Consider the following 14,487-nt stretch of genomic DNA (forward strand, 5'->3'; position numbering starts at 1 on the left):
ATAAATAAATTAATAATAAATAAATATTTATAGGACATTATTACACGAATCGACCTAGTCCCACAGTAAGCTCAATTAAGGCTTGTGTTGTGGGTACTAGGCGACGATAAATATAATATTAAATAAATACATATATAGATAATAACACCCAGACCCAAGAACAAATAATTGAGTTCATCACACAATTATTTGCCCTGACCGGGGATCGAACCCGGGACCGTCGGCTCAGTAGGCAATTGCTTTACCACTGCGCCAACCGCGTCGTCAAAGTAGTATTTATAGTAGTATTTATGAAGGTGAGGTAGCGAGGTAAGTTGGTAATAATGTAGATGGTAGTAGGTAGGTTAGGTAGATGATAAATAATACGGTAGATATGATACTTGAATACTTGAAAAGGAGGGGGTGGTAATAATGTTGCACTAAGAGGTATATGATTAGACCTAGGTAGTATTAATTAGTCTAGTGAATTGGTTGAGTGGAGAACAATAATTTAAGGTAATATTATGGTGCTGTATGGCCGCGGAGTGCCGCGTGCGTGTGGCTGGAAAGGCGCGGGTTCGATTACTACCTTGTAATCCAATTATTTTTATATTCATTAAAATATTATATATATTTAAAAAAAAATTATTTATATTATATATATTTTAAAAAAAATGTATACATATTATATATATTTTAAATTCTCTCTCATCTGTTATTCAAGTTGTTTTTGTTTATTTTATTTTTTTGTTTCAGAACTAACACAATATCATCTTTCAAGAGAAGACAAGAACCACAACTACGGGTATAATAACGTACTTACTATTTTATCTTTTAATATTTGTGATGTAATGAAATATTTAATTGATATTATTAATAAATGTTATTTAGAATTGTGTTGTTTTATTTATATCCCTTCATATTTAACTCTTAATTCAATTGATTGTCAAGTATTAAAGTGTGATCGATATAAGATTATTTCAGAAATAAGATAGTAGAGAGAGTAAAATATGGTATGATAGAGAACAGTTAAATGGTAAAATTAAAATGGAAAATAATGGCATATTTGTTAATTGCGAATTCGAGGTGAGCTGCTAGTCTATACTAATAATATACAACGTAAGAGTTTTTTTGTTTGAATCTATACTCATATTATAAAGCTGAAGAGTTTGTTGGTTAGAACGCGCTAATCTCAGAAACTACTGGTCCGATTTGAAAAATTCTTTCGGTGTTATATAGTTCATTTATCGAGGAAGGCTATATATTATCACTAGATTTCCGCCCGCGGCTTCGCCCGCGTTTGCAAAGGAAAACCCGCATAGTTCCCGTTCCCGTGGGATTTCCGGGATAAAAACTATCCTATGTGTTAATCCAAGTTACCCTCTATATGTGTGCTAAATTTCATTGTAATCGGTTCAGTAGTTTTTACGTGAAAGAGAAACAAACATCCATACATCCATACATCCTTACAAACTTTCGCTTTTATAATATATATTAGAATATTAGATATTAGATTACGCTACGACCAACAGGAGTGAAACCGCGCGGAGCAGCTAGTAAGCTAATATGATACGAATTTCAAATAATAGTCCGCTAAGATACATAAGGCGCTCACACTAAAGTTCCAACTAATTTGGATATAATCCAACGCTACAGCGGTGTGGTACTTTCAGAATTCCTATTTCGTTATTAAATAATACAGCTTAAGGATTTACAAATAAAAGTGATATTGATTATTATAGGTACTACTTAGCTGTGCAGTTTAAGCTACAGATAAAACCATGGTCAAAACTACGTGATTTCCATGCTACAACACTACAAAGTTTTATCAAAATCTGTCCATCAGTTTAACGTGTGATTTAGTACTTTGGTGACAAATTTATATACAGCCATCCAAATTCGACTCACTGGTGTCTACGATCCACTAAAAGTATGTATCGCAAAGAGCTACAACTATAGATTTTTCTTTGCACACATTTCCAAACTAACTTATAACACACATGGAAGAAATAATATTACTTAACTCTTTTTTCAAATAGGTTAAATAATATGACGATGTTTCTATCTCGTCAGAGGTAGCGCTGTCTGCATTTACCTACAAATGATTCAACTGCGGATTCCTTTGTGTAATTTAATATTGTATTGGCGTTTATTCCATTATTCCAGTAAGATGAAATTGTTAATTTTAACTATATATTTAGGTAATCTATACAGAGTATCTTAACGTCGGTGAGCTGAGCCCAATTGGACTTATTAGCAGACGCCAGACGCATTTTTTCTATTTGATCAATTTTTACAACTCTACACCTTCATTTATAACTATAGTAGGTATGCCATATTTCTACTGCTGCAGTTATGCCAAAAAATAAAAATTTTCGAAGACTCGTAAGTTTTATTAATCTTATGCATATGACTCACCAAAGTAAAGTTTATTTGTTTTACGACTAATAACTATTAATCTTTTATATATAAAAATGAATCGCAAAATGTGTTGGTAAGCGCATAACTCGAGAACGGCTGAACCGATTTCGATAATTCTTTTTTTATTATATTCCTTGAAGTACGAGGATGGTTTTTATGTAGAGAAAACGTAAATATGTACCACGGGCGAAGCCGGGGCGAACCGCTAGTTATTTATAGATAAAAACATCAACTTTATACGCTAATACAGTTAAATTTCTTGCAAAATAAATTCATTATGTTTTTTCAAAGTTGGACTAATTTATTTTTCCCTTCTCAATTATATTTTCAACGAAAGACCGATTTCCCATTATTTATTTATTGTTGTGGATTTTGAATAACAATATCTAATAATCGTTTGTTGCCAAAACGCAAAGCTTTATCAATAACATCAATTTAGATTGGATTTGCTTTTCATCGTTACCTACCGCTTATCGCATAGCAATTAATAGATATTTTGATTGAATCTGTATTTCTATTGTTTTAACGTCTTGTTCAGTTTAAATATAAACGCTAATTATTATCTATTATATGTTGTGGTTCTATAATATCTACAATTACTAGTGTAATATTATGGAACGAACTTTTATCATCAGCTATCTTCTTATTTATTTTCATTTAATTCATCGGAAAGACCAATTTTATAATATAATTTACCGAATGTATGAACACCAAAACTACTAAACAGATTTTGCAACTTATTTCACTGTCCATTTTACATAATTTTCAGTGATAGGTATAGGCTATACCTAGCACTGTTCAGTTGTAGCTTATATTTTGGTGATCTGTCGTTATAATCAACTTGAGTGAAGCCGGGGCGTTATAATAGCGAAATTTTAACTTCCCTTCTTTTACAAACCATATGTGACTGCATTTAATGACAATAACCCAGTGCCAAGTTCCAACGTTTCGCCTTTAATTAAAGCAAATCTGGTTAATTCAGATTTATTATTTGTGTCACAATAAAACCTTTTTAGCCGAATGGCTGGAATATTTTAAGAAATATGTTTGTTTTGTAGCTTTGGATTATTCAAATATACGAGTGTGGTGTTTTAATTAAATTTTGCAGTTTTGCTTTTTATTTTTATTGAATGTACATGATGAAATAAGAAGTTTTCACTGCTAGATAATATTATATTAATAGAAGAAGGTATAGGTAATATTCATATTGTAGGAACATTGGTTATGAACAATATTTATCTACATTAATAATTATATTTATCTATCAGACTTTTTAAATAATTTCTAAATTATTAAAAATATTATAATTAGAACCAATTTAGAAAATGGGACAGCTTGAAATTGATGAGGCTACTTTTATTTCTACAGTATCTAGATAACGTTAATTAACGGAAAAATTGTCCCTTAGCCATTATCGCAATGAATACTTATAAAACCTGATCAATCATCTATAATTGGATCCAATATAATAACGAAACTCCAACGAACCAAGTTGTTACTTAGAAGACTTAAATCCGATAAATAACTTTGAATATTTATCCTTATCTAACTTTTTAATGCTTTTCTTAACAATAGACTGTATAAAAAAGGGTTCTCGTTAGATGAAAAACTTTTTATTGGTTCTATGTTTATTTTGATTTTAAGTGACTGAAGTCGAAGTTTAAATTTATTCGATATCGGATCAAATAAAAAAATATTATAAAGTTAAATTGTTTCAACAGAAGACTACAAAATATACTTTTCGTTCCAGAAATAAACTTTCGAACACTAAAATATCGTTCAAAACAATGTAAAAGCTCTTTAGATATCATAGAATGTGCAACTTCCAATAAAGAGCTTTAAAGTTTATTGAACTTTAGTAAGTTTGTGCGGTTCTTTACTTTGAAAGCAAGGAATTAAAAAAATTGAGAACTCGAAATTGAGAACGATGTCAGTGTAAAAATTTCCTTCTAACAGTATTTTCGAGTTGATTTTGTAGATATAATTATGCTGACAGTCAAATTATAATATAAGTACTTGCATGCAATAAAATAGATTTCCAGATTGAAATACATATAAAATAAAAAATACAAATACATATATTATTTAATATTGTATATTCTAACTGTTTTGACTATTGCAGTCAGAACAATAAGAGAGATAGAGATAACGATAGAGACGCGCAGAGGATAAAACAATATTTCTGTATCAGAATATTACTATTCTTCTTCTCGTATTTTCTGTAAAATCTTCAAGCAAATTCGATAGAATTCTGTAGCTAACATAACATTGTTATTTTGCATGATCTATTAGTATTCATATATAAAAAGCACTCCCTGGGTTAAAGTCCTGAAAATTACAATACTTTGACCTTTTTAGCGTCGAACTGTAACCTCAAAGACTTATGTGTTAAGCGTGTAAACGGATAAATCAATATGAAATCCATACTAATATTATAAATGCGGAAGTAACTCTGTCTGTCTGTCTGTTACTCAATCACGCCTAAACTACTGAACGAATTTTCATGAAATTTGGTATAGAGATATTTTGATACCCGAGAAAGGACATAGGATAGGTTTTATCCCGGAAATCCTACGGGAACGGGTTTTTCTTTGAAAACGCGGGCAAAGCCGCGGGCGGAAAGCTAGTATGAAATACTCTATATTTTTACCCATTTAATATAAGGGGACGATCAACTTCGCAAATCCTTTTCAAAGCACTTTGTACTTAACACGCAATCTTATAGTAAAGCTTATATTCTTTGGGTCGTTTCTCTTCGCTTATGCTTTGTTATATACCTACAAGTAGTTGGCCCTGGCTCCATCTGAGTGGAACGTAGTTTTAAATTATCAAAATGTACCTTTAGACCATGTTATTCAGGAACAACTTAAAAGCAGCTTTCTATTGTTTGAAGTTTTTTAAAGCTTTCTGAAAACGAAATTTGATTTTTTTTTATTTATTTTTTTTAATAATAATAACTTTATTGACATAAATAAATAGGTACAGCTTATATATGAATCCATAGGCTCCTGAATTAGTTAAATACTGTGTCTCCGGAGCCAGTGGCTTCTCCCTTTAAATTATTAACAGTATACCTTATAAGTTATACAAAAGAAAATTTTAATTGAATTAATTAAATTTAATAATATTTGCTGAAATAAAATTAGCCTAAATGGCATATTTTTGTATTATTGCACGACTCATGATGCGAAGCATCAGAGAGTGCTTTACGATCGAAAAATTTTTTTCGCCTCATTTTTGCAGCTATTCTTATTATTATAGCCTTGTTAGTTCACGGAATCAAGATATTTTGCATACTATTACTGAGATAATTTAATGGAGATTAATCCCATACTTTTTAAAAATTGATTTACTTCAATAGAATTGGAAAAAAACACCGAAATAGGTCAAAAAATTTTCCTGTCCGTCATGTGTGAACCTGAAAACACTATAACTTGTGAAAAAATCCATCATTTGAGTTAAATTTTTTTTTTTAAATATTCTAATCGACGATTGTAGGTCACTGAATGCGAATGATTAATTAATTCAGTGTCGTTTAATTGCAATTAATAAAAAACGAAAACTACAAGACTGTATATCTATATATATAATTATATTTTTTTTATATTTCATAATTAAATGAGCATTATGAGTCGTGCACTTTTGGATTTTCCAAACTTTTTTTTTTCACTTTAAATATTAGAACTATTATTCATAACTATGAAAATTGTTGAGAAATTTCTAGTAAACTATATACTATTAGCTAGCTAGATAGCTCTTAGAAATTTCTCAACAATTTTTGTTAAGATGCGTTTTTATCATAATATTATTATTATTCATGAGATAATTATCACGATACTCGAATATTGCCCAATTGGACTGGAAAAGCAGCCCCAACTTTGTTTATTGTTGGAAAGTGCAGACTTGCTAACAACAAACAACCGCGACCGGCACTTACCGCTAAGATGGCACACAATAATATGTACGGCTTTAGTTAGGAGTTCGATATCCCTTTGTCCAAGCATGTGAAGTTATTCCATACAAGAATTTTCTTTATAAGGTGCATTTTTATGATCTGGGTGTATCAGGAGTTTAACAAATGAACTTTTGAACGTTTTTAAATTATTGAATTTAAAAAAAATTCTGTTAATAGTGGTTTCTCGCCTCGCTATTTGCGGCTAACACAAACATTAAATTTCACAATAATTTTGAATATTGTTTATTCTTAATTAATACAGATAAGTCATAACCAAGAACAATAAATCCAATGAAGTATCTCAGCATTAGAAAATTATTTTAAACTATACCGAGCAGTTATAGAAATGAATGATTTTAAAACAAAATTACTGTTTCGAGTAGTTCAAAGTTTCTTTTCTCTATTTATTTGTCTGATTTCTAAATCCCAAAAGCTCAGAAAATGAAACACTTTGTTTAGCGATTTAATATCAAGACAATTTTTTAATATCAAGACAATGACCAAAACTTCAAACAAAGACGCTTATAGAAATTTGAAAGAGCTTCATTTTTGTTTTTCATACAAAATAAACATAAGGTCAGAGTAGGTTTTAATTAACCCAGAACAGAAAGAACCTTAACAATGAAAACTCAAAACGTATCACGTTATAAAACAAAATATTTCTTTGTTTATATATAATTTGACCAGCCATGCAGATAAAGCTAATCTTATAAAATTAGAATAATAGTCAGAATAGCTCGAACAAAAACTGCCTATACTATTTTTCGCGGATTATAATATTGCGGGTGTGAATTGTCAAAAGGATTGGACCTGTTTTGATAGAGACACCTTCACCCACTCTCTGAAACTCAAACTCAAACATTTATTTATTCAATTCGGCTTCTTATAAAAGCACTTTTGAACCGTCATATCATATTTTTTACATTTACCTGCATACCTACTAATTGAAGTTATCTTAATATTCGGTTTAAAAATAATGACTACGAGAAAATAATAAAATTTAAACTTAATTACCAATTTTACGTTAACCTAAACCTAGCAATAACAAGAAAAGCTAATCATTTCCCAATAATAAAGCAAAGTCAGAAATCGTATTGAAGTTAAACGTAGCGTTGCGGTCTGTTGATGACGTCACTAACTCTGTGACGTGACAAATGCTGTGACGTAATAGAACAGAAATCTTGGAGTTGATTTTCCGTGTACTTATTCCTTGTAGAATTTTGGTGTAAGATATTTGTTAGATTTTATTGGAGAAAGTTGAAATTTTAAAGAAAATGTTGTTTGTAAAAAAGTTTTTTAAGAAGAAAATGATTTCATATCGCTTCTCGCGTATGTCTTGTCTGTATACCTGATACTAATATATTGTATGCTTATTTTATTATCTGTAAAACTCCCCAACGGATTTTGATGCGGTTTTTCTTCGGTTTAGTATTTAACTATTTGATAGGTCTTAGACAAAACGGGCGAAGCCCCGGGCGGTAAGAAACTTAAAGATAAGTTGTAAGGATCAAAACAGGTCAACATATAAAATTACAGAAGGTACCGAAACTGATAATTCCTGGAATAGTTGACGATATATTTTATTATTTGACAATTTCGCGAATGTTCGATACGGACATAGGATTAGTTTCGTGAAAGTTCCGATTGGCTGCAATACCATTAAAGTTTTATCGGAAGATTGAAAATTTTCCGATAAAATAAAATCCCTTTTTGCATCTGTGTCGATTTTCATGTTTTATCATAGTAATAAGAAAATAATGACTTGAAATGAAAATTGAGTAATTTCTATGAAATAGAAATCAATAAAATCATGTTCTTATCGAATAAGTAAAATGTCTCCCACACTTTTGTTAAAACATCAAATATGTTGAAATGGACTCATAGCCATTTTTTTATTCCTTTAGAAGTAAACTGTGGTTTTAAAAACATTGTTAGAAATAAAGTAGAGTCTACAGTTATATTCAACTTGACTTCTTTTAAAAGCGATAGATTCGTATAATGCAGTACTTAGATTGGCTCTATATTTCTGCATAAGTAATAAATTTTTGACATGTGTGGTCGTAGTCGTATGGTTTACTGTTACCATCATCTATATTAAAAATGAAACCCGTTTTCCTTGGTCACGGCATCACGCGTTAACGGGTGGACCGATAACACCAGTTTGACATAAAATATTATACTTACTGGGATAATTATTTATCTAAATTACAACATACAATAACGGTATTGGAAACAAATCAAATCAGGTGCGTTCAGAATATATCTCTCGTAATTTATGTCTTAAGTTTCAATATCACGGTCTGTTTATTGATTTTAGGATATCAAGTGATTCATGGAATAAATTAATGTCTTCGGTTAGAATGTCACGTAATCGCATTAATAATAAGTTTGCAATATCGATTATTATATTTGATTGGTATTTGATGAAGATCTATTAAAAGTTGGGTCATTTTCACCACTTCTAAGTTCTAACTCAAGAACGGCTGAATGTATTTTAATGTTTTTTTCGTCAACCTACCTATGTTTTCTCCGTTCCTATATCTATTAGTTTGTAGGCACTTAATATTTAAAAGTAATAAGTTTCTACAGTAATTAACAATATAGTGCCCTTATGTTTGCTTATACGAGTATACAGTTGCACATAAATATAAAACTAATGCTATTTCTGTTAAGATACTATCATTAGCAAGGTAGGTACCTACCGATATTTTGCCAAAAGTTCCACAATATATGAAGTAAGATAAATGTAGATGTTTGAAGAGATAGCGTAATTAATTGCTAATAGTTCATCAAAGTTGATAGGGTTGGATCCTTATCAACTAAGATAAAACTTACAAGTGTTAGAAAGCAGTTGGAGCGTTACATAATTGAAATTAATTACAAATGTTAGGACAAATGTAACTTAGGGATCTTCCCATAGGATTAACTCAGTCTTGGCATATATTTTAGTCAAATTATATAGATACTTATCTATACTAATATTATAAAGCTGAAGAGTTTGTTTGTTTGAACGCGCTAAACTCGGGAACTACTGGTCCGATTTGAAAAATTATTTCGGTGTTAGATAGCCCATTTGTTTAGGAAGGCTATACGCTATATATTATCACGCTAAGACCAACAGGAGCGGAGCCACGCGGGTGAAACCGCGCGGCACAGCTAGTATTATAGGGTAGACTGGGTACGGTTGAAACAATTTCACTTATAACGACCATAACTTTGCTCTTTATAACCAGAGCGATGAAAAATATATGTTAAATAAAAGAGCATGTATCTGTCTACTAATAGGAGCTATGATTTTAGTTCCATGTGTATTATTCTTTATAGCAGATCAAATTAAAAAAATGAATCCGATTTGTTTCAACCGTCCCCATACCAGGGGCGGTTGAAACAGTGATTGGGGTCAGTTAAAAAATATGCAAATAATACAAAATAAAGCATTAAAATATGTTTTATTGATTGTTTATTTTAAATCTAACAATAATTAAGTAACTCCTTTACAATAAGGTCTGCTCTCTTAATATGGTGACATACAAACAAGACAGATGTACCTAAGCCTCATATTCTGATGATATTATCTCCTCTTGTATTTTTTTCTTTTTTGCTTCTTCGGTGTTACTTTTACATTTTCTTCCATCAAATTTCTTCCTTTTTCCTGTATCCAATCGCTTCTTCACTTACTTAGCTCTTGTTCGTTTCAATATTAATTCTCGCTCTTTTCTTATCTCTTCCTTATCTGATGTGTCAGTGTAAATAGTAGACTTCCTGAGTTTTCGCCCTCTATTATTATCCTCCTATTGTTATATCCTCTTTTATATCCAATTTTTTTATTCTCTTGCTCGCCAGAGTCATCTCGCATTCGAATTTACCTTGGAAGCGATTAATTGTGCTTCTTTGCCGCTTTTCGCAATAATCTCCGGTTTTCACTTCCTCATATGCGTCTTTGTACATTGATAAGTCTATTTATCTTCCTGAAAACTCTCTTACACGTACTATCGGCATCTAAAAATACAAAAAAATAATTAAAACAATGTTTCAACCGTACCCAAAAAAAATGTTTCAACCGTCCCCAACTCCTACTTAAGGTAAAATACAGTTCTAGTAATTGTAACAACAATGATACACAAAAACTAGTCACAATGTCATATTCCACAAGATTCACTTCAAACAAAAACGCACACTTAATACTGTCACTTAAATAGAAACGCCAATAATTGGAAAAATCTCCAAGCAAAAATACTTACTTTTGGTAATAAAAACATAATAGGGTCTTATAAAATCAGCTGAAGCGCGCGGAGGTCGACGCAACATAGTGGTTCGTGTTTAGAACAGTTGTGCGCTTCATTTTCCCCTTGGACCCCTAACCCCCCCACCAACGGTTTGCGAAATATTCGTGTTGTTTCAACCGTCCTTTGTTTCAATCGTACCCAGTCTACCCTACATATATAATTTGACTATCTGTATTATCTCACGATTTCATGATTGGACGAACTTTGATGTTATTCTTAAACAGTTATAAATAAATTTAAATAAATAAATTCGGATGCTTCAACAAGCTGCTATTAAATACACACCGCTATCCCGTGGTTTCACCAGCGAACAAGACAATGGTTTTTCTTTTTTTCGTACACAAACACTTTATGCTTTTAGAATAAACTATACATGTTATATTAAAATATATACCTTAGGCCTTTGTCAATATTAGGTACTGTGTATTCCTTACCTTACTGTTTGTAATCTAAACCATGCCAAAGCGAAATCCACTCTAACAAATAGAGTTTAAGATTCAATTTAAAATGAAGCCGTTCTGATTTGTAACAAGGTTAAAATTAATTAGCGGACATAGAGCGTAAATAAAACGCTTTGTCAGCGCTCTGAGATGAAGTGACTGTGAAATGAACAAGCTCTTTCCTTGTATTTCTTGTTAAAACTTTACATGTTCCAAAGGCTGACTTAACTAGTTTCGAGAAGTTGGATAACAATAGATTTGACAGTATTTTCAGGTGTATTCTTTTGTCTAAAAAAAAATTTGTTACGTATCTTCCTTTATGCAAGTGACACTTTTTACCCACGTTTGAGTCGAAATCGCACCTAAATGCAAATATTTAACTTATTTAAATACTTAGTGCTTTAAATAAAAAAAAATGTAATACCTAATAGCCAATAAAACAATGTCGACGCGAATGATATTTTTCCACATTATATACAGGCCTCATGGGAAATTTCCATTGAAAAGGCAAAACCACACAGCGCTGTTTATCATTTATTTTAAAATCGAGTGCAGACATTTACAAATTAAATATACTTTTTAATATTTTTTTACTGGAAATGCTAATCAATTAAAGTGCATATACCAAAAATGTCTAGGATAATACTTATTTTGACTAAAAAGAGCGTATGTGCCGAGCACACTTGTCAGAAGTGGAACTTCATTCAAAGTCACTTTTGGTTTCTTTTAATCGTCGCCTTACTCCATGACGTGACGGTATTTTCATGACGCGACCTTGAAATTTTACTCTCAATGCGCCCAAAGAAGTTTCACTTCAAAAACATTTTTCGACGGTATAATATAGAGACTGTTATTTTAATTTTATTAATTACTGAAAATGTGCTGTTGTATGACAATAAAATAATTAAAATGTGTAACATACTTTTAATAAAATCCACATTCCACATATACACACTTTATATGCGTATCTACATTAGCTGATTTTTACCCCCTTGACCACCGAGCGGCCCAATGAGACCGCGACACAATAGATTTTCTATTGTGTCTGTGATTCCGGGGGCTGAGGGATTTTAAAGTAATTTTTCACATAATACTTATAAGGTATTAATTATTATATATCTACCGAGATCTGTTAGCAAATTACTTAAATTGATTTGATGGTTGAGAGTACTTTCCTATGTTTAAGCCTTTGACAAACAGACGTCGCGGACGATCTAAGAGAACTGTTTGAAGATGGCATTATGTAACTTTATGAAATCTCTACTTTTTATTGAGTACTAGCGGTCCGCCCCGGCTTCGCCCGTGGTACATGTTTACGTTTTCTCTACATAAAAACCATCCTCGTACTTCAAGGAATATAATAAAAAAAGAATTATCGAAATCGATTCAGCCGTTCTCGAGTTATGCGCTTACCAACACATTTTGCGATTCATTTTTATATATAAGATAAGAAAATAATGGACGAAAGAATTATATTGTAACTAGCTTTCCGCCCGCGGCCTCGCCCGCTTTGTCTAAAACATAATAAATTATATACTAAAACCTTTCTCTTGAATCACTCTATCTATTAAAAAAACCGCATCAAAAGATTTAAGATTTAAGCATACATAGGGACATAGGGACAGAGAAAGCGACTTTGTTTTATACTATGTAGTGATTATTTGGCGGTTAGGTTATTAAAATTTTTAAGTTGTATTAGTTTCTATATTATTTACAATAATTATTATTAATGTAAAGTTTTATTATTTTAATTAAAAATATGGTCTGTCTAAACAACCGTATTTAAAGATACTTCAGCGTAAGACGGTGAAAATTATGAAATTACGGTCCAAAAATGAAAAGAACTGTATACCTTTTGTTTATACAAATCCTAAGATTATGAAGGATACATTTTTAGTAAAACAAGATTCTAAGCCGTCCTATTTTTGGTAGATTAAAGCGTAATATACATCAACATATATTTAGGTTGGAGCTTATAAGGATATTACTATCCATACTAATATTATAAATGCGAAAGTAACTCTGTCTGTCTGTCTGTTACTCAATCACGCCTAAACTACTGAACCAATTTTCATAAAATTTGGTATAGAGATATTCTGATACCCGAGAAAGGACATAGGCTACTTTTCATCCCGGGAAAATGACGCAATCCCGGAAATCCCATGGGAACGGGAACTATGCGGGTTTTTCTTTGACTGCGCGGGCGAAGCCGCGGGCGGAAAGCTAGTAAACTAATAAAAATGAAGGTAAGATAAACATAATTTGCTTTAAATTTGACGTAAAGTTTTCGTGACGAGAGAGAAATATATCACCACTGATTAAGTCACTGATAGCCTATTTAACAGATTGGTGAATATTTAATTCAAATTCTATTTATTTGCAAGAATGTAGTTACAAATTATAGATGTTTTAATTACAATATTATGTGGCTAATACATTCTACCCATCGATTGGGTGTGCAAATATTAAAAAAGAAAGTTAATTAATCTAATTATTTAAATGTACACACAATTCAATTTTCACAATTACACGAACGCACTACAATTTACACGATTATGTCACACACAATTCAGTTTACACTACTTCAATATATTATCTGATAGTATAGCTACAGAAGACATCCAGAAATTATGTAACCGACAAAAAGACTGTAACTGGAAACCTGAATAGGTTTCCAGTTACAGTCTTTTTGTCGGACAAAAAGACTGTAACTGGAAACCTATTCAATTACCAACAATATAACAAACAGGAAAAAATTCGGCCGTAACAACCACAAAATATTCCTTCAAACTTATTATTATTTACAAACAAAAAATTTCCGAGCACGTATATTGCTCAAAAAGTTATACAAATGAAACCTAATATCACATACTTATTGTAAACTAGCTTTCCGCCCGCGGCTTCGCCCGCGTTTTCAAAGAAAAATCCGCATAGTTCCCGTTCCCGTAGGATTTCAGGGATAAAACCTATCCTATGTGTTATTAATCTAAGTTACTCTCTATATTTGAGCTAAGTTACATTGTAATCGGTTCAGTAGTATTTGCGTGAAAGAGTAACAAACACACACACATCCTCACAAACTTTCGCATTTATAATATTAGTAGGAAGAAAAAGGGAATTTCATATTCAGTAGGTACAAATTAATTTGCGAACTTTCCAAGCTTATGAACTGGGATAAAAAGTTTTATAAAACTCGGAAAAACGAACTGAGTTTGTGGTAAAAGAGTCCTTCGAATTTAAGGGATGTTAAGTTCGTTTTTTGGTATACTTTCAGGTAGGTATTTATTACTTTTATGTAATACGCTTTACGCCCGTGGCTTTGCTCGCGTCTAAAAAAAAACTCGCATAGTTTCTGTTCTCGTGAGATTTCCGGTATAAAACCTATCTTTAGTCCTTTCTCAAACTA

Source organism: Colias eurytheme, chromosome 13, assembly GCF_061535395.1.
Source record: "Colias eurytheme isolate Ceu_HAF_F1 chromosome 13, ilColEury1 Martin Lab GWU primary, whole genome shotgun sequence".
Classification (NCBI taxonomy): Eukaryota; Metazoa; Arthropoda; class Insecta; order Lepidoptera; family Pieridae; genus Colias; species Colias eurytheme.